General features: G+C 35.5%; 1 long non-coding RNA gene across 1 annotated transcript; it reads left to right on the top strand.

The window, feature by feature from the left end:
* The first annotated feature begins 5,173 nt into the window (after positions 1-5,173).
* On the top strand, positions 5,174-17,867 carry LOC140008066 (uncharacterized). Its single transcript, XR_011815480.1, has 3 exons — positions 5,174-6,918; positions 16,989-17,041; positions 17,731-17,867. It is a non-coding gene; the product is annotated as an uncharacterized lncRNA (long non-coding RNA).
* The last annotated feature ends 9,281 nt before the right edge of the window (positions 17,868-27,148 follow it).

The following is a 27,148-nucleotide window of genomic DNA, read 5'->3' as shown; positions in this document are numbered from 1 at the left end:
TCCAAAGTGATTCCAGCCAAAATAGCCAAATACCAACGCAGTTTTCGCATTCTGACCAAAGTAGAACAGCTACAGTAATTCCGACATAACTCACTCTACACTAATCCAAATGACCTAAAATTTTACAAGCACCTCAAACACATCAATACCTACAACTTTCATGTTTTGAGCAAAGTCCAATTCGGCCTCTAATCCTATGATCTAAAACCGGACAGAATTAGGGGATTATGAACCCTACCTTTCCATTTTTCCATCCAAATCCAAAATTGATTGCATTTATCAACAATTCACACCTACTAGAGTCATTTTAAACCATTACCATTCATCATACAAGGCCACAACATCCCATTCATATTAAACCAGAAAATTCATCATAAAATAGAAAACTTCACCAAAACTCTTCAAATCAAGAAATAAATCACATATTCCATCACTCAAGCTACTTCTAAGCATAACATAAACATCATTAGGTGTAGTAGAGTGTTCAAGTATCACTTATCAAGAAATCAAGAAAGAGAGAGATGTTGGACACCTTAGCTCTTCAAACAAATTTCACCAAACTACTTACTAGCACTAGAAGAAAGGTTTTTATGGAGTAGAATCTAATCTAGGTGATTAGTTGTGGAAGATTGAGTGAAATGGAAGCTAGAAAGTTGAAGAATTTCTTTCTTCTTTGCAAGGAAGAGAGCCGGCCACAAGGAGAGGAAAAATGGTGAATTTTGGTGAATTTGTAGGATATTTACTTAATTGGGTCAAAAGTCAAAAAAAATGTCAAAAGGTGAATAGTAAATCTTAAAGTAAAACCAATGAGATAGTGACACTTGTCACCACCATAAATGCATTCCTATCCTTTCTTTTCTCTCTCACTTCAATCAAATCTCACTCTCTACTTATCTCTTAACACCCGATAAATTTTACACAGTATCCGGAATTTAACCTAATTGGCCGAATTTTTCCGAACTTTTCGCACTAGTGGGTCCCACGTCCAATATACGTTCTTATTTATCAAAAACTAACTAATACTAGAAAAATCATCTAAAAACTCTATTTACTCAATAAAATTATATGGGGAATTTTCTAATAAAGAAAATGTGGAAAAGACGGGCGATAAATAAAATTCTACTTAAGCTTTCTAATATTGCAACACTAGAGGTTTGCTAATCCTTCAAACTTACTAAACCTTTGTAATTAAAACAAATCCTATATTTACCTATGGCAAGGCACACGCTAGAATACCGAATATAAACTATAGCTTGAACCTTATAATCATAATACGTAAACTAGGATTTTCAAGCTCAACCGAATTAGGGTTTCCTTCCTAGCCATAAAACCCTGATTTTTTCTATACCGAATATCAAATAACCCTAATATCGACTTACGAACGGACTGGGGCCTCACAATTTTTATTTAAAATAAGTGAAAAAAGACCTAAAATGGGACTTTAAAAAATGCGATAATTTGGCCCCAAAAATTTAGTCAAAAAAGATCTTTAAGAAAAATAGGAGTCGCCACTTGGTATTGAGTTCGGATGTACCAAGTCATCCAAAAAATATTTTTGGCATACAAAATGTTAATAAAACTCTTTTTGACAACTCTAAATTTTTGAAAACAAGAGAAAATAAATTCGAGAGTCACGGTTAAAGAAAGGGAAGGCAATGGTTCGATTAATTCAAACCTAAGGCACCCTTTCAATCTCATCTAAGTTAGTTGTGAGGTTTAGTCAAAATTTTTCTAATCTATCCCTTAAATTTATCACGTTTGGATATTTCCTACATGAATGTAAATCTAAATTTATAGGAAATATCGAAAGGAACAAAATATCCATTCAAGGGTTTAATTGATATCAATCGCATTAATTGCGAAGGTCAAAATAATCCCTCAAAAGGGTCACGAATATGCAAAAATAAAGTCTAAAAGAAAAGAAAATTAAATAATATATAAATATGAGTGATCAAGGAAAAAGAGATGCAATATAATTGGTACGGGAGGCAAAATCTCGTGACATAATTTTCTTATACAGGGATTAATGAGGTATTTAAACTAAAAAGTTATAATCACCCATTTTTCATGTTTGAAGAATAATTCTCCTAACATAGACAAGCAAATGAACTAGCTTAAATGAAATAAAATTCTAAATGATATGATTAACACATATAGAGGATAGGGGATAGAAGATAATATAATAGGAAATATCATGCAAAATGAGAAAAAATCCTAAAAGTGTGCATAAAAATGTAATGAATGTCACGTAAAAGATGAATTCTAACGCATGAACAATCTAAGGGTCTAGCGTTGGACTAGCCCATTTCTAAAGAACCTTACCAGCGTTAAACTAACAAGTACATGGAGGAAGAAGCCACAACTAGTGTTGGACTAATGTGGTGGCATCATGCATTTATTGTAACTAAATAAATCATATAAAATATAATTAAAACAAGTAAACACATAACACATATAGAGCATATAACACATAATCATAATTTCTAGATGCAAAACCCTAATGAAAGCGAATAAACACGTAAACACACAAGCATGCAAGCACACATACAAATAGATGCGAATAAAAGGCTAACTATTATATTCGGGACCTTAACTACAATTTATAGGGGAAATTAAAATAATAATAACCTAACAATTATATTTATCTAACTAAATACATTTTTCATGTTTGAAGAATAATTCTCCTAACATAGACAAGCAAATGAACTAGCTTAAATGAAATAAAATTCTAAATGATATGATTAACACATATAGAGGATAGGGGATAGAAGATAATATAATAGAAAATATCATGCAAAATGAGAAAAAATCCTAAAAGTGTGCATAAAAATGTAATGAATAAAAGATGAATTCTAACGCATGAACAATCTAAGGGTCTAGCGTTAGACTAGCCCATTTCTAAAGAACCTTACCAGCGTTAAACTAACAAGTACATGGAGGGAGAAGCCACAACTAGTGTTGGACTAATGTGGTGGCATCATGCATTTATTGTAACTAAATAAATCATATAAAATATAATTAAAACAAGTAAACACATAACGCATGTAGAGCACATAACACATAATCATAATTTCTAGATGCAAAACCCTAATGAAAGCGAATAAACACGTAAACACACAAGCATGCAAGCACACATACAAATAGATGCGAATAAAAGGCTAACTATTATATTCGGGACCTTAACTACAATTTATATGGGAAATTAAAATAATAATAACCTAACAATTATATTTATCTAACTAAATACATTTTTAGCAAAAATTAAAACCTATCTATTACATAGGCTAGCTAAACACATGTCTTGAGTACCTATCTATTACAACTTGGCATTTTAATGCTTCTCAAATAATTATCAAAATTAAATAAAACAAACAAAACTTAAAATAAATAAGAATAAATAATTAAAAGAAAAAGCACTCAAAACATGCAATCACACAAGAAAACACATTGGAGCATATAATAGAATTTAAAATAATAAAAAAAGTTACCTCCCTTGAAATGGTGATTAAATGGGATAAAATTTGTCCTACTTATTCTCCAAAATGAATAAAATGACTAAGGCACCAATTTAATTGTAAAGAAATGGAAATAATCATGAAATCTACCAATTAAAGCACTTAAATGAAGTATAATTAACAATTAAAGAATTGTAATTAACAATTAAAGTATAATTAACAATCTACCAATTTAAGTGTAAAACTGCTAGGGACCTAATTTCAAAAATAAGAAAGTTTTTAGGGTTAAATTATAATTACTACAAAAATTAAGGGTCAAAATAGAAGAAAAATAAAGTTTGGAGACCAAATTGCAATTAAATTAGGACCTAATTGAACAAAATCAAGGTGTTTAAGGCCACAATATAAAACTTGAAAGCATAGGGACTGATATGCAAAAATATTTTCTGGTTTCTTGACAAATCAGGCCACAGGGCCATTTTTCTTATTTCTTTGGGACAGGACTCCCACTGGCCCAATGAAGTCCAAAGCAAAAGAATAGGCCAGTCCAACATTTTTTACCGAAATAAATCCAACAAAAAGGATGGGCTTTAACCCTCCAAACCCATATCAAACCCAATCAAATTAAATCAAAACCCACTTCCAAAACCCAATCAAACTAATCCCAGTCCAAACCCTAAACTATTTTACCAAAATCCAACAAGATAAACAAATCACTAAAATTATTAAGCCATAATTATGACCTAAAATTCAGAATTAATCTACCGAAAAACTACTTAAAAATATAAAAATATGATTAAAATCTAAAAGGGTGAAATAAGTTCAACTTTTCCAATTTTTAGCTATAATGAAATTATGTAAAAGTGGAGGGGCCAAACTAAAATTTTTAAAAAGAATAAATGCAAGCAAACGAAGCCATCATCTTCTTAGCTGGTTTCTTATTATTTCTCCTGCAACTCTTCTGGGTTTGTCAAACATAGCAAAGATTGACACAAATGTTGTATCATAAAAGGAAAACAGTCAAGACTTGAACAAATCAAGTCAAAATCTTTTCCAAACTCTTAGCAAGATCACCTCAACATTAACAAATTCTTCCAACTTCAGCAGATTCCGAGAACCAGAAGAAAAAATGAAGAGATGGAAACGAAAAAACAGTAAACTTGCTCACTAGTTCGATCATTCACATGTCTTGCCCCCCCCACCCCCACCCCCCTTTAAAAAAAGCAAAGATTAAACTTGTTAAACGCAGCCCTGATCAACCGAAAGAAAAAAAAATAAAAGCAATGCAACCCGCATAGCCAACGTACCAAACCAAGCAAATAAACAAAAATCCAACGCTCTGGTTTATAGGATTTCACTTCGCATAGGAATTGAAATGAAAAAGAGGAGGGTTTGGAGTTACCCCTTTTGCTGCCTTTGTAGCCGAAACCTCAGTAGGGATCCGCAAGAGGACGAGTGAAATTCACCAGAAATTGAAGAAGACGAGTTGCAGGCTTTGGCGAAGAAGTGCGAACCTAGGGACTTTGGGGTCAGATTTGGAAACATTGTGGCAGTCGTAGATACCAAATTTTTGTCAAAATTTAATGTTTTCTTGATTATTTTCTGTTTGATGAGTAATTTATTTTCTTACATTTTAATATATATATATTTTTTATTTTTGTAGATATATATATTTTTTTTAAATCAAAATAAAAAAAAGGTGAACATCATGATGATTCTTTTTTCTTTCTTTCTTTGACTAAAGAATCCGAAGAAGGCAACGGAAAGATTAAGAAGCAGAAGGAAATTTTTGCTCCATAAGTCCTCGGGTGCAGGGGCAGAGAAAAAAAAAAAGACTCTCTCAACTTCTCTCTTTCTGGACTCTCCCTCTCGGCTCTCTCCCAGACATCAGACGAAGAAAAGAAAGGAGTTCTCCAAATTTGCTACACAGGCCCTCAGTTTCCATTGGCTCCTTCTCTTGGCATCGGACAGAAGAAAGAAAAGACAGGAGAAGAAGGAAAAGGCTCGCAACCGGACAACACACTTGCACAACAAAAAGGGAGGTAGCAGCTAAATAATTGGAGCTGGAAATTGCATCAAAACTTCAGCCAAGAGAATACAACCTCCGTTGAGGTATTTCTTTCTTTTTTTTTATTTGTTAATTAATTAGATTAAATGTATGTGTAGTTGCCGATTTATATTTTTCTCTTGTTTTTTCATTATTATTATTATTATTATTGTAATTTTTAGGGGCTATTTTGATTTAATTTTATCATAATTGTTGTTGTTTTTATTGATTTCAATTCATAATTATATTGTAAAAATCACAAAGAGTGTTGTAGTATAAATTTTATGATTTTTAGTGGTGATTATAGTGTTTTAAAAAAAATCGTGGCTGTAATTTGGCAATTTTGCCATTTTTAATTCATTTTTTGTAAAAACTAAGTTCAAAAACGGGATCTACGGGAAAAATTGAGTTGGAATGTCTATTTTGATGAAATTTGATAACAGGAAAAATCGCTGACAATCGGCAACTATGACACCATCAGCGGTAGCCATTGCCACCAACAGAATGTTGTAGGACAAAGTTGCAGAAGATGATTTCGGAAGCTTTGCATAATAATTTGAAAAATTCGTAGTTTAGCCTCCCAACTTTCAAATAATTACATTATGGTCCAAACGCTTTTGTAATTGAACCAGTCATGTCCCTATTGAGTTTTTATCTTCTTTTTCATATTTTAAGTGCATTTCTAAGCATGTTGTTTCTGTGATTTGGGGTATAATTAAACCTTAATTTGTTTTAGTGAATTTATTATCTTATTGGGTTTTAATGAAATAGATGTTTGGGTTAAAAGGTTTATTTAGTTTGGTTTGGCCAATAGGTTGTTGGCTTATTTATTGGGGTTTTTAGCTTGGGTTGGAAGGCTAGACCCATGCATTTGTGTTTGGGTTGATTTGGATAAAAATATGGGCTGGCCTGTATATTTTTCTTTGGACCTTTGTGTGGGTCTGATGGCCTTTTGGCCCAAATAATAATGGAAATAGCCCAGTGGCCCAATTTCTTAAGTGATCTGGTGACGAAATTTGCAGAATAGTCCTTTTACTTTTGACTTATTATACTGTGACGCTAAATACTTTAGGCTTCTTTCAATTAGATACTTATTTTAATTACAAATGAGTCCTTAAATTTTATTTTTCATTAATTTGGACCCCAACATTTTGTGATAATTATAATTTGACCCTCAAAACTTTATTAATTTTTGCAATTAGATCTCTGGCAGATTTGATTTTCTTAAATGGAAGTTACTTTTATCTTTTAATTATTGATTGCATTTCATTTAAGTGTTTCAATTGATTGATCTCATATTTATTTCCATTCTTTATGATTTATTTGTTAATTAAATTGGTGCCTTGATGATTTTTGTTGATTTTGGAGTTAAATAGGGCAAAATCCGATTCCCCATTAGTTACTACGTCAAGAGAGGTATCTCCTTGTGTTATTTTAAATCCTCCTATGTGCTCCTATGCAATTTTATGTGTGTAATTGCATGTTTTTTTTTGAATTTTTTTATTTTTTTTATTCTATTTTATTTAGTTATTCACCTTATTTGTGTTTATTTTTCGTATATTTACTTTAATTTAAAGCATTTAAATGCCAAATTGTAATAGTTAGGTTATTATTTTTTATTCTTTACCCCTTTATATTGTGATTAGGGCCTCCAAATGCAGTAGTTAGGTCTTTATTCGCTTTTATTTGTTTATGTGTTTGCATGCTCGTGTGCTTATGTGTTTATTCGTTTTCTTAGGATCTTTACATCTAAATATCATATTTACGTGTTATGTGTTACGTGCTCTTATGTGTTTATTTATTTTAATTTATAATTTCTTTGTTTTTCTGTGTATTATGATTGCATGACGTTACCACATTGGTTCAACGCTAGTTGTGGTTTCTCCCTCCACCCACTTGCTAGTCTAATGCTAGTAAGATTCTTTAGGAATGGGTTAGTCCAACGTTAGACCCTTAGATCGTTCACGCATTAGATTCATCTTTTGTATGATATCCATTAAATTTTCATGCATATTTTTTATTATAGGATCTTTTTCTTATTTGCATGATATCTTCTATTATATTATCCTCTACCCCCTACCCTCTATATGTCTTAATCATGTCATTTAGAATTGTATCTCATTTAAATTAGTTTATTTGCTTGTTCATGTTAGGAGAATTATTCTTCAAACATGGGAAATGGGTGATTATAATTTCTTAGTTTAAATATCCAATTAATCCCTGTATAAGAAAAATTATGTCACGAGTTTTTGTTTCCCGTACCCATTATGATGCATCCCTATTCTTTGATCACTTATATCTATGTATATACTTTAATTTTCTTCTCTTTTCATTAACTTTCGTGGCTTCTTCAAAAAATTATTTTGGCATTCACAATTAACGCGATTGGTATCAATTAAACCCTTGAATGAACATTTTGTCCCTTCGATATTTTCTAAATTTAGATTTGCATTCATGTAGGAAACATCCAAACGTAATAAATTTAAGAGTTAAATTAAGAAATTTTGACTAAACCTCGCAACTAACTTAGACTAGGTTGAAAGGGTGCCTTAGGTTTAACTTAATCGAACATTTGCCTTCCCTTTTTTCAACCGTGACTCCCGAACTCATTTTCTCTTGTTTTTCAAAGACTTGGAATTGTCAAAAAGGGTTTTATTTTACTTTTGTCAAAAATATTTTTGGGTGACTTGGTACACCAAAATTCAATTGCCAAGTGGCAATTCCTCTTTTTCTTGAAAACCCTTTTAGACTAAATTTTGGACCCAAATTGTCACATTTTTTAAAAGTCCTATTTTAGGTCCATTTTCACTTATGTTTTTAAAATCACATCTTTTATAAATATTTATTTTCATCGCGAAAAATAGGGTGCAACAGCTTGGCAACTCCACTGGGGAAGGCTAGAGAGTCCAAGCATTTGGTTTAGTTGTATTTTCTCTTTTTAACCCTTTTATTTATCATATTTGGATGCTTAGGTTGCATATTTCTTTTATTTTTTCTTTTTCCTCATTTTTAGGATTATTGCATTTCACGCACGTGACTGTCTCTTGATATCCGCATATGTGATGGTTTGTTTATTTATTTTCATTTATTTACGTTTATATGTACTTGTATCGCGCTTGTATCTTGGGTGGGGGAAATATCACCTTAGAGCCTCCACGCATATTTTAATGATAATCCCCCCCTCAAAGGAAAGCACTTCATACGTGCATGCATTACTTTCACCCTATTTTTATTTTCTCATGGGCGCCATCCCACATTTCCTTGTAAGATTAGAATCGATTTCCTTAGGTATGCGGATGGTGTGCGCTGCGCCCATAGCGGTACCTAAGGGATCACTCAAGTCACAGATCGAAAGCCTTGAGATTGATGACCCTTCACCTCTTGTCTGAAGGCTTGGGCACCTGAAACCTTATCGAGTCTAGATGCATTAATAAGCCAAACCTCATGCATCCATATTAGAAATTATTTAGGATAAAGTCAAGTCTTACCCAATTAGGAACATTAGACACGAGGGGAGGGATTTCACCCCTTTTCCTTTACTTTCCATTCTTGTATCATTTATTGTCCCAACGTACTATATGTTATTTGTTGAACTAACCACTTCTTGTTTTCTCTTTTTATGCATACACAAACCTTAGAAATAAGAGTCCTGGCATGGTACTCGTTTAGGACAAGACCGCCTTTTATATCAAGCACATTTAAATTTTAGTTAATTGCATACGTCTATGTATTGAACATCATTTTAGGCTTGCCCCGGCGTTTAAATAGGGCACTTTTAGGTCATATTTCAATTATTTCATTGTATATTTAATACGCTTTAATAAATTTGTCACGCCCCATTTTTAATGAGAAAATAAAAGACGAGTTTAGGAAAAGAATTTTTGATTAATTTTTGGTTGAAAAATGAGTTTTTGATTTTTTTAGAAAATAAAGAAAAATATGGATCTAGATGGGATTTGAAAATGCGATGATTTGACCCAAAATATAGTTTAAAAAGAGTTTTTTGAGTGGAAAATGGACTCGCCATTTGGTATAGAGTTAAGGTGCACCAAGTCACCTAAAAAAGAATTTTTTAAAGAAAAAAGTAGAAAAACCCTTTTAAACGACTCTAAGTCTACGAAAATTAGGAAAAAAGATTCGGGAGTCACATTTGAAGAAAGGGAAGGCAAGAATAAGAATCCAAGGCACCCTTTCAACCTAACCATGATTAGTTGCGCGATTTAGTCAAAGATTTTCTTATTTTATCCTTAAGATTTATCACATTTGGATGTACTATATGAATGCATACCCTAGACCTAGGAGGGTGTTAGGGGGTCGAAATGTATCTTCAAAGTTTACTTGGTATCAATCACATTAATTGTGACGCCCAATAAAGACTCTTCGAAAAAGTCATGAATAATACAAGTCATGAGACTCGAAAGAAAGAAAAAGTAAAGAAAATAATAATATACAAATGTGTATGACCTAAAGGAATGCATCATAATGGGTGCGGGGGACTTATACTCGTGACTTTCAATGCTCCCTTTAATAGAGGGAATACGAGCGTGCTAAGGTTAGAGAAGCCAAACTCGTCCATATCCCATATCCAAGGAGTTTTTCCTAATCTAATCATGCAAATGTACTAGCCTAGTTCTAATTCTTAAATGGGAATGCAAGTCTAATGTCATGTTTCATACAAAGGGGGCAAGTAATATACATATAAGGGAAAATATGGAGGAAGGGATATACATATATAAGGAAAGTGTCATGCAACATGGTAAAAGAGGCCCTAGAAAGTAAAGAGATGCATGAGATGAAGTGATTCTATCACACAATCATGATCTAACGCGTAGAATGATTTCTAAGGGTCTAGCGTTGGACTAGCCCTTAACTAACATTCTCTCACAAGTATTGGACTTATAAGAGCTCGAAGGGAAGACCATGACTAGCATTGGACTAGCCACGGTAACGTACATTCCATCCACATAATCAGATATAATACTAAAAGCAAATAGGCATGCAAAAACACATAGTTTCACATAGCACGTAACACATAAGCATGCTTGTCTAGATGCAGAATCTTAGGGAAAGCGATTAAACACATAGGCATATAGGCACACACAAGCACATAGCACACAAGCCCTATCTATTACAAAAAGGAATGCCTACTACAATCTAAAGGGAGAAGACTTAAAAAAGTAAATCCTAACTATTACATTGGCTAGCTAAGACATGTTTTCGAAAGAGGCGTTAAAACCTAGCTATTACAAATTGGGGTTCAAATGCCCTCAAATGACTTGCCAATTAAAGAAGGCGAAATAAAAAGAAAGTGAAACGGGCAATTAAACATTAATAAAATGAAAAACGAATTAAAGCATGCATATTCACACAAAACATGTAGGAGCACGTAGGAGAAATAAAATGAAGGAGATAGAGGTTACCTCTCTTGCAATGGTAATGAAATGAAGGAAATATTAGCTTCAAAACAATAAAAGGGTCAATGCACCAATTAAATAGTAAAGTATAAACAAAATCACCAAATCCCTCCCAATTGCAACTTAAATGAAATCAAATAATGCATAATTTCCAGGAAAAGTAAATTATTGATCAAATTTCTAAAATAGAAAAACTACCAAAGACCCAATTGCAAATATTAATCAATCACTCAAGCCCAATTAACACATTTTGGGAAATTCACGGGTCCAACAGCAAAGAAGGGGTCAAGTAATGGTTCAAATTGCAATTATTCTAGGACCAAATTGCAAGATTCTAGAATATAATTAGGCCTTTGTAACATGAGGAGGAACATGTGGGGTTGGAATGCAAATTTTGAAAGATTTGCATGCATGCAATCAAAGCTTTCGGCCGTATGAAGCTATTTTTGCTTCTACCATTTCTGCTGCGAGCTCATAGCTTGTAGCAACCCAGAAAAATGGCCAAAGTTATAAACAAAGCCCATGGTGATCACGCAAACAAGGTAAGGAAACCCAGCTTTTGGGCTGTTACAGGGCAAAGGAAAATCGGCAAAACATGTGAAACGAAATGCAGCTTTTTCATGCAAAGTTATGAAGGAGCTTTCTGCAATAAATCTTGCATGTTTTCTGTAACCATTCTAATGCTGTTTCTGCTCTTTCCAGCCTAGCTACATTCATGCACTCCAACTCAAACAAATTCTAGTTTATTCGTTCAACTACCAACCATAGGAGCATGGAACTAAGGAGAGGTAAAAGGGAAAAACAACTCAACTAAATGATATAAAAAATTCTGAACTACTCCAACCCAAAACCAAAGCATGAAACGAACGAAAGAATGAAACACAAGACCTGTGGTTTTTTTTTTTTTTTTTAAAAAAACTAATAGACTTTATACATGAGTTCCCAATTAAAAGATTCAAAACACAAACTTTAAGTACAATGCCCAAAAAATGTATAGAAAACATGGAACGAACAAGGAAGCTTCAAAACTTCTGATTCTTTTCAAAATTCTGATCAAGGAACAATATTCTAACACAACAAGCATACTCACACCCACATATTGAACTTTGAAGTGAAAGGAAAGGGATAGGCTGTGCACATTCAGAATGGAATTACACCTAGAGCTACTGTCAATGAGCATAAAAACTTTCGTTACGACAACCCAAAAGATCGACATTTTTCGTGTCAAGATTACAGCAACAAGTCGAAAACTACAAGCGTGTTGCAGCAAAAATTATTCTTCGCTTTCCAAACATATTCAAAGTACGACTAAATATGAAAAATGTAGGAAAGATGTAAAGAAAGGGATCCACGGCCAGCATGCACATGGTACTCCGTCAAATAACCAGCAATCCAAACACTTCAAGCAACTAAAACAAATTCCAGCAACCAAACCAATGAGAGACAAAACTGTCCATGCTGCTGCAATAAATCGAGAACCTCGAGCTTGTTGCAGCAGCGGATTCTTATACACAAACTTCAACCCAAGATAATCTGATCCCAAGAAACAAGATCATCAAACAAGGCTATACAAAAAGTAAACCGGTAAACTACGAAAAGGGATCATCTTTGGCCTATGAAATGCACGAAAATGTAAGGAAATAGCAGAAATAAACTATCTCTCTCGACCCTTGGCTATACTCCTGGATTCACACATGGTAGCAAACATGACAGGTCATGCAAATTTGATAACAGGGAGAAAAGATCTACACTTTACTGGGCTTATTTATCATAAACATCAGCCATAAACACCACACAAAGCATCTTAAATTCGTTATAAAACCATCATCGAGGAGCCCAAACTACTGTCCCTAACAATCCCAGGTCAAAACCCCACGCGTTCCTCAATCATAAACCAAAACAGGAACAACAGGAAAAAAATCCAAACTTGGCATGAGTTCTAGACTAATATACCTCGGTGATGATCTACCGGCGCTGATGGAGGACTAAAATGGTGACAGACGTGAAGATCAACAGTCCCAACGACCCCCTGTTCTTCTCCTCGTTCTTTTCTTCCCTAGCTTTTCCTACTCAGTCGTCAATAGGCTCTCTCTCTTAGTTGTCGACCAGATCCTTTTCTATGGCCATCATCCCTTCTATTTTCTGATCAACTCTCCCGCTAGCTCTCTTTCCTTTGCTGGTTTTTCTTTCTTCCATCACACACACACACTCCCTCTCACTCCTTCTGGGCTGCGGCTATTCCTTTTATAGGAACCCATAACCCCTAAACCCTCACCTCAAAGGTGAGGATGAAGGGTTGGTTTCTACCAAAAACTTTAGCCATCCGATCCATTGGGAGCCAAGAAAGAACTAGAAAAATCTCCCGTGAAAATGATATTATTTTTTCATGCTGCTGCATGTGCAGCGGTTTTTTTTTGAAATAATAATTTGATAAAAATGAAAAAAAAAATATTAAGTAAAGAAATCGGATAAAATGAACAAAATTAGGAATAAAATACAACAAAGCTAAGATTTTTTTTGAGTAAATAACAGTAAACTCAAATCTAAAAGAAATAAAGCATATTTTTTGTGAATGATTTTCTTTTTTTTTTTCGATAAATTCTATGCTAAAATGACTTAAAAATAAAAATAAAAGACCAAAAGTAAATAAAACTAACATAAAAAAATAAAAATAATAGTAAACAAAAATACCCTAAAAATTTGGTGTCTACAAAATTGTCATCATGCATTAACCATAAAGGGAATGCCGCATAGGGAATCCCACGTTAGAAATAAGCCACCTCGTGTTTCGGATATGTAATCTAATGAGACTTGCATGTTTACAATTTTGTATTGCCTAAGGGGTAAAATCTCAAGGTAAGGTATTAAAAGTGAAATTTCTCCTCAGATGGCTCCTAGCAGAATGTTGAACCAGATACCTCGAGAATTAACAGATTGGAAAAATAATATGATACATGAGATGAAAAGATTGTTCAAGTATGTGGGGCATTTACCGAGTCTTCTACACATAATCCCAAATGTTGCGATCATTCATGCTTTACTTGAATATTGGGATTCAAAAGGTTCTATTTTTCGATTCGGTGAATGTGAACTAACACCGACTTTGGAAGAAATAGAAGGACTATTGTAGATACATAGGAAAGGTTACCCTATGGTATATCTAACTAGTGGAACAAGAAAACAGTTTTATAGGTTTTTGGGATTAAGGCAAGCTAGCATGGACCGATACCTGGATGCGAGATCGTGCCCGTTAGAGTTTCTGTGTGAATGATTTGAAGAAAGGGGATCTTATGAATGGTACCGAATCAATTTTTTCATAAGTAAAGAACAATGGGAAAAGAAGTGAGTGCAAGCATTTGGATCAGCTTTGGTCAATCTGTTGTTGTTCCCGCAGAAGTATGGAAAGATCGCATTTTACACTATCAACATGGTCCAGAGTCTATTTTTAGGAATTAATGGAACGACCTCTACCTTGGTACCTATAGTTATTGCCGACATCTTCACGGCCACTATGGAATGTCAAAAGAAGAGAGATTTCTTCTATGGGTCAAATTTGATACTCCAAATATGGGCAATGGAGCATCTAGCGAAGAAAGCGCCTAATCCCTTAGGATCTTGTCTCCTTGCAGAGAATTGGATCGAATCACACCGAGAAAGAGTCAAAAAGTATTATCGAATTGCATCTTCAAGCCAGTTCATCCAAGAGTTCGATAACTTGACACCTAATAAGATACAATGGGTTTTGGATTGGACAAAAATTAGGGATTTGATTTTCACGACTACCCAACATAATTTTATCTCCCTAGCAAGTACCAATGGATTGGTCGCATATATTTTGCAACGAGTCATGAGGCAATTTGGGTATCCGCAAAGAATTTCGATGATACGAGGGATTGGAAATATCATATTCAACACAGTTGCTGAAAGTCGGAGCATGGTATTGGAAGCTTGGGGGGAAATCTTCGTAGTTTAGAGAACCTGCACTTGGATCAAGTCAACAAATTGGAACCCAAGGTCATTTCAGGATATAATGAGTGGATCAAACTGATAGTCGGACAAGTAAGAAAAAAGTTGTGAGAACCCGTAATTTTTCCAATTTCTAGGTTTTATTATATTTCTAGGTTTTCTTATTTTCAATGATTTGTTTTCTGCACTTTCTGTATCCGGAAAATTTTCTAGATAAATTTTATGAGTAAATATAATTTTTAGATGATTTTTCTAGTATTGAATAGGTTTTGAGAAATTAAGAGTGAATACCGGACGTGGGACCCACTAGTGCGAAAAGTTCGGCAATTTTCGACCAACTAGGTTAAGTTTTGGATACTGGATTTAATTTACCAGGTGTTAAGGGATAAGTAGAGGATGTTATTTGGATTGGTGTGAGAGGGAACAAAGAGATAGAGATTCATTAATTAGGTGACAAGTGTCACCATTTGGTTGGATTGACTTGTATGACCACTATTCATGTCTTTACCAAATTAATATCAAAATTGACCAAAAATTTCCTTATTTTCTTCTCTCCTTGGCCGATTCTCTTCAAGCAACAAAAGGGAAAGAAAAACTCTCCAAACTCTTGCTTCAATCTTGCTCAAATTCAACCAATCAACCGTTTAATCTTGTTTTTGTTCCATAGAAACCCTTAAGGGAGTGATAGTGAGTTGTTTTGTGAAGTAATTTGGAAGATTTAAGTGCAAGGTTGCTCCATTCCTTTGGGTATCAAGGTGAGTAGTGAAGAAACTCCTTTTCTCTTTCCAATAATGCTTAATGAGCAACCTAAGTGAGTTAAAGTGATGATCTTTGGTGTTATTTCATGATTTTGGTTGAGATTGATGACACTTTCTATTTAATTAGGATTTTTCTGCTTTCATATGATTATTATTATGTGGTTATGTATGATGATTGGAAATGATATTTGAGGAAGATAGGAGGTGGAAAAAGTGATTAATTGCAAGAAATTTCTGTTTTGGAAGAAAATTGAAAAAAACTAGGGTTCCTTGTTCTTCATTCTGTCCGAAATTTTAGGTCCTTGTTAGAGGCCGAATTGGCCTTGGCTTAAAACATGAAAGTTGTAGGGAATGACATTTTAGAGGTGCCTACAAAATTTCAGGTCAATCGGAGTAGTGTAGAGTGAGATAAGTCGAAATTACTATTGCTGTTCTGGTTTTACCCGAAATCGAGATTTGCGACTGTAATTGGGTGTTTTGGTCTGAATTGCTTCCGAATTGGTTGTTGAGGCCTTCTGATGAAATTTAGCCCTATTTCTTAGCTTTCAGCTGGTTTTGGAATTTCTGGATTTGGACTTGTAGAGCTTGAGTTATGATGTTTCCGCTAGAATGCATTTTGGTGAATCTGTTTTACGTTTTGGATGTGGTATCTTGCATTTTTGACCTGTTTGCACTCAAAACTGGGTTGAGTGACCTTCTGTGATGTTGTAGCCCTGTCGTTTAGCTTCGAAATGGTGGGTCTTACACCTTCATCCGATAATTCTAGGGCATTTGGTGCCATTACCGCAAAAAGAGGTCAAAAACTGTTTTTTTAAGGCCAAAGCTAATTGCATTTCCGAATTTTCTGGTTTTCTCTAATGTTTGTATATGTTTATGGAACCCTATTGGGGTCATATTTGGCACTGATTTATGATTAGTTATCGAGTCTCATTGTACTTGTTTGCATGTTTTAAGGCTTACTCTTATTCCGGTCATGTCTTAGTTAACTTTTACTTTGAGCCTAGTGAACGGCTTTTGGGAAATGAGATGAATTTTGTGTGAGATGTTGGGACTGATTTGAGGAAATAATGAAGCCATGATGGCTGGAAAATAGGTAAAAACAAGGGATATGCTGCCGAAATTTTACTTGAAGGTTAGTTGGATTTACTTGTGATTTGAGCAAAGGGCTTTTGGGTTGTTTGCGCCTAGGTCTTCATGTTACCTTTTCGTTTCCAAGAAAACCATGTTTTCCACCCTTGCATTAGTATTTATTTGGCAAGGCGTACGACGTGTAGATGAGCCTCATGTGTATTTTGTTTACTCGATTCTGGATATGAAACCTTCAATTAGTTTACTTTGATTATTTTAGGGTTTCTTGGCGATTAAGGCCAATCTGAAGTGAAAACTTTTGAAGTTGAGCCGGTGAGTGTACCACTCCCCCCTATTTCTGTTTAACTTGATTTTTGCTCTGCAATCTATTTAATTTGTTTGAGACGAGGGTGTACTTTATCACACTCGTTCTCTTGTCTGTTCATATGCCAATTTTGGTGCCAATCTGAATCTGTATCTGTATCTGATATCTGTCTCTGTATCTGTATCTGTATCTGTTCGGACGTCGTTTGGAAACTTGTAACCAACGACCTTTCTGTGACCTATGAGCTCAAATCCTGTGGCTAAGTTATTCGAGTCGGGCCGGCAAGGGCCTGGACGATTAGATAACGAACCACGGTAGTCTGTTTTGGGATCTTTGGGTATTGAGACCCTTGATTCCGGTATACTCGAGTATTACCATTTCTGTTTCTGTTGAGGTGAGCGGGCCCGGTAAAGGGGTGTTTGGTGGACGGAATTCGGTGTAAAGAGGGGTCTACGGACGCGTTGGTTCTATATACGTTGACGGAGAGTCAACTGGTTTGGATCAAGTACTGCGCTGGAAATTTGGCTCCTGAGAGCCACCCGTATCCTTCTGATTTGAATCATTGGTTCCTTTGCTTTACATCTGGCATGTGTACTTGATTTGCTAAACGTGAAATGCCATGATTTTATTGCTATCTGTTTGGTACCTCATTGAGCGCAAGCTCACCCCTTTCTGTTCCCTTTTGTTTTCCTTACAGGAAAATAAACACTTTTGGACTGGATTTGACAAAAGGCTGCCAAATTGAGCTAGTTGAACATATCTTTTGTATAGCTCATGTATTAAAATCCTAAATATACTTTTGGGGCATTTTCTCTTTTGAGTTGGCAAACCGTGTATATATATTAACTTTTGAATGTCATTTTGATTTGTAAACGCTAAAGTTCAGATGTGAATGTTTGTTAGCTATTTCGGTTGGGTTCTGACGGGTTGGTTACTATTCATGGCCGACTCTGGATTTCATTTTTTTTTATTTTGGGTTATTTTACCATTTTGACTTGTTTACGCTCGTTTGTAAGTTCTGGATCGCAATAGATAGTTCTAGTCTGCATCGTTAGTCCTGGCGAGAGTTGGGCAGGCAGTCCGCTAACCCCTTTGGTTCGCCTTAGAGGAAGGTGGGGCTGTCACAAAAGTCACAGTTTGCTCCCGCTAGCCCTGAAGAACAGATAGAAAAATTGAAGAAAGAGCTTGAGGATTACCAATTACAGCTTATAGTGGCCGACCATGCCTTGGAGGACGCCCGATCACAATTAAAGAGGGGGATAAGAAAAATTGAAAAGTTGGAAAGAGTACTGGATGCATTTGACAAAATTCAAAAAGGAATTCGAAAACTTGGTATAGGAAATTCTAAGGAGTCTAAACGTACTAGTTTAGCAAGGCATGAGGATTTTGTAAAAATAATCAGCCGAACTATCAATGAAGCTATAAAAAATGATTAAATTTGTCAGTATTTAACGAGGATTTCTACTTTGATTCACTTATAGGTTTGAAATTGAAATTTTGCTCCGAAAGTATTGCATCAAGTTAGGCCGACCCTAGTGTAAAAAGGGTTCCTTCATAGGACATGCATCCGAATTATTTAAATATCTACTAATTCATGTTTTTTCTTTTTTCTTGGATAAATTACAGCAATTTGACAGAAAATCCATTCCTAAATCAATTTCTTTTCTCCACTATCAGGTATTTTTTTTCACAATAGCTACTCAAAGAAACCCCATCATCACCAGGTCCCGAAGTAAAGCCTTGAGACAGCCTGTAAACATGAGTTCAGTGTTAGAAACTTTGGAAAGATCTGCTATGGTTACGTCACCGGACTTCACAGCATTGGGAGCTCAGTTAAGTGAAGTACTTGGCAAGTTCAATGAGTTAAGTGTAGAAATGGCCGCACAGAGGCATGTAATCGATCAGTTGGTCGCAAAAAACAGTGGTAGTGGTGTCATGAACGACCAAGAACCAGTTGATAATCACCCACCTGCACAAGATTATCAACCACCCCACACATCCAATACCCAAACAACTTTCCTTCCTCCTTTCGCTAACCCTCTTGAAAATACCTTTACTCAACTAAACTCAGACTTTTCCTATATGCATCCAAATTATATATTGATGAACCCAACCAATAGTCAAATCTCTCAAACCCATCCACAAACCAATCTGAACAGTCCTCCCAACCCTCAGGGACCTACCACCACATTACAGAGCCATTTGTACTGGATACTGCATCTCAAGGAAAGGCGGCGATGGAGGAACAACCCTCACCTATTGACAAGGACCTGTTGAGAAAGTTGGATCGATTCGATGATTTTATGAAAAAAAATCAAGGATTGAGTAGGCATGGTAGATTGGACTACGATGAATTGTGTCTTTTTCCAGATATTCAGCTACCGTTGGGATACAAAACCCTTAAATTCAGCAAATATGATGGAACTACAAATCCTAAGACGCATCTCAAGATGTTTGCAAACAAGTTAGGTAAACCTGTGGATGATGAAAATTTACCTATGCGTCTATTTCCGGAAAGTTTGGAGGGAGATGCTTTAAATTGGTATTCAAATTTGAAGTCTAGAGAGGTCAAAACCTAGTTGGATTTGTCAACAGCTTTTGTGAAGCAATATGTGTGACAGCCCCACTTCACCCTAAGGCGAACCAAAGGGTTCGGCGGACCGCCCCGCCCAACTCTCGCCAGGACTACGGAAATGAATCACCCAAACCCTATATTCCGTGCAATAGGACTCTAAGAAAACGATCCAATGAAGACCACCACGCTCAAAGATAACTTACCAAATCCACAGGAGAGCAACATCTCAAATCAATACACTGAACAACCAAGGTTAAATACTCATTTACATCGGAGTCTTGAACAAATCAACTAAAGTACAAGCCAAAGTATCCATGTTGTTGAAAATACGATTAGGGTTTCGGTCGCAAAAGAGCTTAACAAAATAACATATATACCAGCTCGGCCTTTTCTCAAAATCACGGTTCAAAGTGTGGTTCCCTGTAAGGAAAACAAAGATAATGAAGAGGGGGTGAGCTTACGCTCAATGAGGTACGAAAACAATAGCAAGTATGAATCATGAGACTTCATATTCAATTAGTCACATAGGCAAATCAAATAAAGAAATGAACAAACACCATATATAGAAAGGATACGGATGGCTCTCAGGAGCCAAATTCCCATTTGCTTTACCGAAACTTGATCAAATAATAGTTGACCCTCTATCAACTTTCCAAATAAAGTAACCAGTCTAATCCAGTAGAGCACCACTTTACACCAAAATCCCGTTAACCAAATATACCCCTTATCGGGCCAAAACACCTCAACAGTAACAGAAGTGGTAATAGTCGAGTATACCGGAACCAAGAGTCTCAATACCCAAAGATTCCAAGAACAGACTACCGTGGTTCGTTATCTAATCGACCTGGCCCTTGTCGGCTCGACTCGAATAACTTAGCCACAGGATTTGAACTCAGAGGTCACAGAAAGGTCGTTGGATACAAGCTTCCAAATGACGTCAGAACAGATACAGAAACAGATAACAGATTCAAATTCGCACAGTAAATTGGCATACGAACAGACAAGAGAACGAGTGTGATAAAGTACACCTTCGTCTCAAACAGAATAAACAGATAGTACAATTATTCATATCACAAATTGCATGTACAGACACCAAGTTAAACAACAAGTGAGGGGAGTGGTACACTCACCGGTTCCAGTACAGATACTTCAAAAGTTTTTACCCAAAGTGGTTTTAATCGCCAAGAAACCCTAAAATAATCAAGATAAAATGATTATAGTTCGCACATCCACAAACCCAGTAAATAAAATGCAAAAATAAGGCTCGACTACATGTCGTACGCCTTTCTAGGTTAAGTACTAGTACAAAAGAATAAAATATGACTTTTGAGCAAAAGATAATAGTTGGTCCTAGGGTTACAAACAACCCCCAAAACCCTTCATTTTTACTAAGATCAACTCAACTTGAACGAATTGCGTAGCCTTAAAATTTTGGGCAGCATGCCCTCTGTATTTTGCTATATTCTAGCCATTTATGGCTTCATTATTTTTTCTCAACTCAGTCTAATTCAACACATAAGAAATCTCAATACAATAGCCCTTCAACTAGGCTTAAGTTCATCCAAATACAAAGCAAGTCTAGGAATGCAACTGGAAATCAAGTTTTAAGGACAAAAACTAAATAGCAGGTTTGAAATCTCTTAGCGTATCGGTCACAACTAAAGCTACGCTTATTGGATTGGGGTGCAATTTATACCGTTTCGAGCCTAAGACAAAGAGCTACAACTTTGATGAAGACCACTCAGTCCAGTTCGTTGTGTATCTAGGTCAAATTTTCAAATTACAGAACCAAAATCTCACAATCAGACTAGTTAACCACACTATGATTGAACGACAATAACTCAGGCTACCGAAGTCCGATTGAGGTGTATCTTATGGCGTTTCGAAGCCAAGACATATACCTACATTTATTATGAAAACATTCAAAGCCAAATCATGCATTTTTAGGGTCAAAAATGGAAATCTCCACTAAAATATAAATCTGTCCACGAAACAGGGCTCTTGGGCAGTCAAGGGTATTTCGGTCATTTCACATGTTACAGTGGTCCGATTGAGTTGAAAATTTACAGGTAGCTATATAAATCAATTACCAACAACTTTTATGTTTTGGATAAGAGATGATTCAGCTTCCATCATGGCCTAATAGGTTCGGATAGAGCAGGGTAGGATGAAACTCTAAACTGGAAATTCCGCATAAACTCTGAAATTTTCCCCCAACAACCGTAACTAACATATAAAAGATTCATTTTACACCATATCAAGCTATCATTCATGGCCAACCAATAACTATCATGTAAAATCAGAAATATCACAAATAAAATCTGAAATTTAACTAACTCTGCCTCAAACCACAAAATCTTCCATAAACTAGCATATTTAGCCACTACAAGCTACTAATTGACTATTATTAGGAACAAAAGGGAGTTTCCAAGCAAAATACCTTGACACCCCAAGAAAGGCAGTAGCTTAGGTTTCTTTCTTCCAAAACAACTCCACCAAGTCCTTGAAACACCTTAGCAAGTCACTTTTACGGAACTAACTTATCATGAACTAACTTAAACTAGGAAAATGATTTCAAAACTCTATTCACTTATAAAATTTCTGGAAAAATCGAAATAGTGGGTATAATGAAGAGAAATGTAGGCGAGGAAATAAAATAAATAATATAAAATTAGAAAAAATTTACGGGTCCTCACAATATAAATTTAACTGTGAGTTGGCACCGACACGTACAACACTGGAGGGTACGAAAAGAACGCCGTCGGAAGATCACAAGACCTACGCAAAATGGTGGAGAAAGTTAGCTGCCAAAGTGAAGCCTCCTATGACTGAGGAGGAGATTGTTCGTACTTTTATCAAGGCTCATGATCCACCCTACTTTGAAGAGATCTTTCGCATGACTGGAAGTTCGTTTGCTGCTATCATTAACAAATTGGAGGAGTATGATGAGTTTGTCAAAGCAGGAAAGATTGTTAATGTGTCTGCATTAAAGTTGCAATTGGATGCTCTACAAAATCAAAGCAATAGTGGAAAAAAGCCTTCATTCAAGAAGAAAGAAGGAGAAATTGCTTTTATATGGGATCAAAGCCCGTTTTTCAGACCTAGAAGCCGAAACCATCCCACATATCCTGTTCCTTACCCGTATTACACCAATCCTCAACCAGTCTACCACACTCTATCCCATATGGGCCGACCTATTGATCAATTGTATGAGCAGTTAAAAGCAGTTGAAAAAAATTGGCACTGTTCCTCCCAAACTCTATCCCAGAGGTCCTCCTGCCGGTTATGATCCGCAAGCAATATGTGCTTATCATTTTGGAAGTCCAGGTCATACAACTGGTAATTGTTGGGCTTTAAAATATAAGATTCAGAACAAGATTGACTCTGAAGACATCCTTCTTAGAAGAAAGGGAGAGCAGAGACTGAATGTCAGTAAGAATCCTTTACATGAGCATGAGAGCATTGTGGGGGTTGTCATCGCTGATGAAGAATTTGTCGATCCCACTCAGTATATTGTAAATGAAACTGAGATGTTTGGCGTAATGGAGGCTGACCATGCGAGAATGAGGAAACTGCTGCCTGCCGAAGAGCCCATAACTAATGATAATATTAAGGAAAAGTTGAAATCTTTTGTGTTTGAAAAAGAGGAGCCATTTATAATAGGAGAAGAGCCTTCCAAATTTGACAATTCTAAAGCTCCTTTTACTCTGGATCTACCATTTTTTGAATGGGATATATCAGAGCCTGTCATTCTCGAATTTCAGGAACAAATGCCTGTCAATAACTTGCAAGAGGTGCCATGGAACTACGAGGAGTCTATTCTGTTGATTGGAGATAAAAAAATGCTTAAAGGAAGAGGTATCTACTATTACCACGTCTGGCAGAATTGTGAAAAATTCTGAAATTGATGTTTAGACCAAGGCCAAGGTTAAATCTCCAACGCCCAAGCCCTTTGTGTCTGAAAATGAAGCCGTGGATTTCTTAAAAATTTTGAAGAGAAGTGAGTACAAAATCGTAGAATAGTTGGATAGGATGTCTGCTCAGATTTCTTTTCTGAATCTTCTCTTGACCTCTGAGCTACACGGAGAAGCATTGCTCAAAACCTTGAACGAAGCTCAAGTCCCTAAAGATATCCCTGTGGATAAATTTTCTAACATTGTGGAAAATGTACTTGCTGCTAATCATATCGCCTTCTCCGATGATAATCTGACTGCAGAAGGGATCGGGTATAACAGAGCCTTGTGTATATTAGTCCGCTGCAATGGAAAGCTGTTGCCGAGAGTCTTGGTGGACAATGGGTCAGCGCTAAATATCTGTCCATGGAACACTCTTACTAAACTTGGATTTCTTGACATTAAACTCCGTCTGTCTACAACTATGGTTAGAGGGCTCGATGGTTCAAGGAGGGAATCTATGGGTAAAATGGATCTAGTATTGGAGATAGGCTCTGCTCAATTCCAAGTTACTTGCCAAGTGATGGACTTCTCTAGTGTTTACAATATTTTACTTGGAAGACCTTGGATATATGCTTCCAACTCAGTGCAATCTTCTCTGCATCAAATGTTGAGATTTATCGTGAATGATCAGCTCATTACTGTGTTTGCTGAGGATGATTGTACCATGATTGTTGATGCAAAGTGCAAAGGTGAAGACAGAAAAAGAACTCCAATTTCATCTCATCATGTTGCTGACATTGTCTCTGTGGGATGGGTATCCAGAGATAAGTTGTTGACTAAATCAGACTTGCCAGAAGCCAGTATTATGATGGCTAGGGAGATGATCCGAGGCGGATATGAAACAGGAAAAGGTCTTGGACGGGAATTGCAAGGAATTTTGGAGCCAATAGAGATCCCGACGCAAAAAGATACATTTGGACTGGGAATTCATCCAACTGTCAAGGATAGAAGAGAAATGCAAGCTCGAAAACAAGCTGAAAAGAAAGGTAAGCAAACTGTCTTATATGTCCCAGCGCTACATCACACCTTTTCTTGCTCGTCAGAGGTAATTCTGTTAGACAAGGAGGATCCTGTTGAGGAGGTTGAATTGGACTTATCTCAATTATTTGTCGAGGCCACTTGTGAGGAGGAGCCACCAGAGAATTCAGAATTTTTGTCAATTACCGAAGGAGCTATTCAAAATTGGACTGCTGATTATCTTCCCTCTCAAAGGGAATTTCAGTAAATTTAAGGGGATTGTCTTTTGTCTAGATTCATATCCAGATAAGGCGATAGTCTGGATCTTTTGTTAAAAGGAATTGTTTTCATATTTTGAACCTTTATTCTCATTTCAATTAATATAGTTTGTTTGGGCTAGATATGTTTTTAAATAGCAATCATGTCTTTTGTGAAGTCTCGATGCATTTTGAATTTAATGAAATGGAAGATGTCTTCTATATTTCCTATTTATTTATTACGTATGTTCTATTCTATTTTCAGATGGCCGCAAATAAAATCCTCTGACCCTTTGGATGTCACCATTTTGGAATTCGATGGCTGCGACCTCGATATCTCTCATGAACTTGAAATCATGCAATTTGAAATTCAAAACGAGAGCGATACTGAAGAAGAATTTGAATCCATTTTAAGGGATTTAAAATAGTATGAAGAGAAACACAAACCCAACTTAGAAGAAACAGAAATTATCAATATTGGCACTAAGACAGAGGTTAAAGAGGTTAAAGTCAGCGTTCACTTGAATAAGAAACAGAAGGGGGAAATGATTGAATTCTTAATGCTATTTCAGGATGTGTTTGCATGGTCGTATGATGATATGCCAGGGATCTCTACAGACATAGTGGTTCACAAGTTGCCAACTGATCCAAAAATTTTACTTGTAAAGCAGAAGCCACATAAATTCAAACCAGAAATGAGTCTCAAGATAAAGGAACAAATTGTGAAGCAGCTCAATGCCAAGATAATCGTGGTGTCTTATTATCCCATTTGGCTATCGAACCCGATGCCAGTGCTTAAGAAATTTGGGAAGGTGCAAGTATGTGTTGATTATAGAGATCTGAATAAAGCCAGTCCGAAAGATGATTTTCCTTTGCCAAATATTCATATTTGTTCTCTTCCTACCCAGCCCGCTTGTTTTCTCCTCTAAAAACCCTCTCCTTTTGCCGCGTCTCTTTCGTTCTTTCTTTTTCTTGTTTTCCTCCACCACCCCGTAGCCTTCCCTTCCTAGTTTTCTTTTTTCTCTTCCTTTTGTTGAAGACCTTTCTTGCCTTTTTCTTCTTTTCCTTCCTTTTTCCTTTTGTTCCCCATAGCTAGTTTTCTTTTTCCTTTTCTTCTTTTTCCTCCCAAAAATCCCCAAATCAACAAGTGTCATCCTACTAATCACAAAATATGGACATTTGTCTAAAACCTATCTATCACACCTAGCCCTCTTGCATGGCCTCCACTTGGCTACTATCCCCCTAATACACTTGTCTAATAATTCCCTATTACACTTGTCTAATAATTTCCTATTACACTTGTCTTCTTATTTTATTTATTTATTATATATTTTTCAAAAACAATTTAGGTAAACAAAAACAAAACAACAAAACAAAAAAAACCAAAATGTTAATTCGTAATTGCAAATGCATTGCACAATTTTCATTTATCTTAAAAAAATTTAAATCTAAAAGGATTAAAGACAAATTTTGAATTTTTTTGTGAGAAATTTTTCATTTTTTTAGAAATTTAATGCAAAATATCTTAAAAATGAAACTGATAAACCTAATTTACAAAAATAAACACTAACTGTCATTTAATCAATTAAAATAAAATAAAATTAAAATAAAAAATAAAAAATAAAGCTAAAATTGAATTAGATAAAAATTAAAATTTTTTGTGTTTACAGCTTGCCTATCTTTGTCAGAATTTTGAAGAGACTCGAGACAAAGATGTAGACACGAAATACTTACCTGTAGTTATTCTGTCTTGAACTGAAATATGTAAACATAAAACAGTTAGTAGGATAAAATCCGAACCTGCCATAAAATTGACCAGTGGGATAAAACCCGATCCTGCCGTGATGGTTGGTCAGTGGGATTAAACTCGACCCTGCCATGATGATTTTTCAATAAGAAATTAAATACGATTTGTCCAGAAGGGAGGTAGAAGGGTGCGCGGCAGACATTGAGACTTCGCCAACAAGAAATTAAATTTGATTTGTTCAAGAAGGGGGGTAGAAGTGTGCGCAACAGACGCCGAGACTTCACCAACAAGAAATTAAATTTGATTTGTCCAAGAAGGGGGATAGAAGGGTGCGCGGCAGACACTGAGACTTCACCAATAAGAAATTAAATTTGATTTGTCAAGAAGGGGGTAGAAGGGTGGCAGCGGACGCTGGGACTTCACCAACAAGAAATTGAATTTGATTTGTGTGAGAACCCGAAAAAATTTTCTTAACTTCTAGATAGTATTTTTCTTTTGTTGCACACGTTTTCTATATTTTCATTATTATATTTATTTTGGTAACATTTTTATAAGTAAATATAGTTTTTAAAATAATTTTCTAGTATAAGTAAGCTCATGAGATATTTGAAGTGTATGGTGGA

The sequence above is a fragment of the Coffea arabica genome, chromosome 6c, assembly GCF_036785885.1.
Source record: "Coffea arabica cultivar ET-39 chromosome 6c, Coffea Arabica ET-39 HiFi, whole genome shotgun sequence".
Taxonomy (NCBI): domain Eukaryota; kingdom Viridiplantae; phylum Streptophyta; class Magnoliopsida; order Gentianales; family Rubiaceae; genus Coffea; species Coffea arabica.
Note: the sequence above shows the minus strand (reverse complement) of the source record. Positions and strands in the feature narration are given on the sequence as shown.